Source organism: Nematolebias whitei, chromosome 23, assembly GCF_014905685.2.
Source record: "Nematolebias whitei isolate Nwh7 chromosome 23, NemWhi1, whole genome shotgun sequence".
Classification (NCBI taxonomy): Eukaryota; Metazoa; Chordata; class Actinopteri; order Cyprinodontiformes; family Rivulidae; genus Nematolebias; species Nematolebias whitei.
This window is the reverse complement of record NC_056520.1, coordinates 8944289-8946395: the sequence shown is the minus strand read 5'-3', so window position 1 is coordinate 8946395 and position 2107 is coordinate 8944289.

Below are 2107 nucleotides of genomic sequence, written 5' to 3'. Positions count from 1 at the left end.
TACTGTGCAGTTCATGAACTGTACAGTACATGTACTGTGCAGTTCATATTCAGTACAGTACATGTACTGTACATGAACTATACAGTTCATGAACTGCACAGTACATGTACTGTACTGAATATGAACTGTATAGTTCATGTACTGTATAGGTAATATACTATACAGTACATGTACTGTATAGTTCATGCACTGCATAATGTACTGTAAAGTACATGTACTGTAGTACTGCATAGTACCTTGTGCATAATTGTCTTTCAGATTTTTGTATTCTGTTTTTCTTTTTATTTCATATGTTTAGTTTGTTTTGGTAAAATTAGCAAATGCTACTGAATGCCTTAGATCCCCCCCCCCCCCCCCCCCGGTTGATTAATTGACTGATAAAGACAGAAAAAAAGAAAGACAGCACGAAACAAAGACAAATGAAGAAAGAAACAAAAAGTAACCATCCATCCATCCATCCTTCATCCATCCTTCATCCATCCACAGTGTTGCTCTGACAAACTCACTTCAATGTGGTCAAATTCAAACCAAACTTTTGTTCCAGCAGGAATATGATCTCGCTCCGGGCCGTTCTCCGTACTCGTGTTTGGTGAAAACGACGGCGACCGCTTCATTTAGTCCGATGGACTTTAAGAAACTCGAGCTGTTTTGTGAACGAGGCGCTCCACCTCTGCTCAGATTAGCCGTTAGCTCGTCAGTCTGATCAGATTTTAAGGGCGTTTCTCCAAAGCGAGGTTGTTCACAAATTTATCTACAACGGGTAAGATACTAACTCTTCATAAGCTTTCCACAGAAGTGCACTTAAAACAAGCGGTACTCCAATGTCCCCCCATCTCCGAAGGGTTTGAAGAGTGAATGTTTGTAGTTTTAGAGAAGAGTGTTTTTCTCAACTGGAGTTTAACAGAATGCAGTAAACCTAAATGTTTTTACTGCAAGATATTCAAGTGGGAGGAGTTACACTGTGGAGAAGAACCGAGGGAGTTTATTTGTTTTTTTGTTTGGTGATGTGTCCTGGAGGGGGGCAGTTTAATCTACCAGCAGGAGCAGAGCCAGGGGGTGGCCCATGGTGGCCATGGCTAACCTGGCTTAATCTTCGGCCACCGACAGTCATTTGAAAAAATATACTTTGAAGCTAAATTAAAACTAGAAAGCACAGTTTCCTTTAATGATCCAGATAGTGGTGGTGGCCATCTTGGATTTTGACTTTGCAACCTAATTTTTGCCACACACCAAAAAGGAAGTCGCTTATTTTTCTAATTATTGTGCTCACACTGTGCACGGACAGACAGATGGATGGCGGGTGTTTCCAATTCCCCCTCTTTACTCCACAACAATTACCTCGTGAACAACAAACATAATTAACATTTTAAGGCAAATGGACTTAAATAAACTTTGAATTTTCTGCTAAATCCCATAAAATGTATTACAATGACCAGAAACTAACTAAATCCAGTTGTTACCACTCAACTGAGAATATCTCATGTGTAAAATGATGACGGCTCACCTGTTTTATTCCGTTTTATTAAACTAAATAAGGCTAAAAACATAAACCAGGGAAGAGAGTTTGATCCAAAGGAACCCACGTGGACTCGGAGTGAAGTCCGACAAGCTGAGTTTCATCGCTCTCCTGCCGCGAATGTGTCTGAGCGGGGACAGACAGGAGAGATTTATCGACGACGGCTGCTCCGCTCGATAAGGAGAGGCGTAAAAATCAATCAACATAAAGGTCTGGAGAATAAAAAAAAGAAGAAGAAGGTGGCGAGCGTAAAAATGGGCCTGAAGGTTGAAAAATAAATATATAAACGAGAACACGATCAGCTGAGAGGGTCAGAGACTGAGAGAAGGAAGGAAAGAGTAGAAAACGGAGAGAAGGAGTAGATTCTTTGATTTTAAGTCGTCTTTAGCTTCTCGCCTCCGGGACTTGGACCCGACTCGGTGCTGAAGAGGGGGATGCGTGCTAATCAGATTAGCTTGATTCTGCTCTTGTAAGAGAGTCTTTAATTTAAGAGAGTCCCAAATTTAGTCTCTGTTGATGTGAAACGAGCTTTTCACCTCTGCTCTGTTCAGACTGGCCCATTTAAACATAAAGACCTGACCGGGGGGGGGG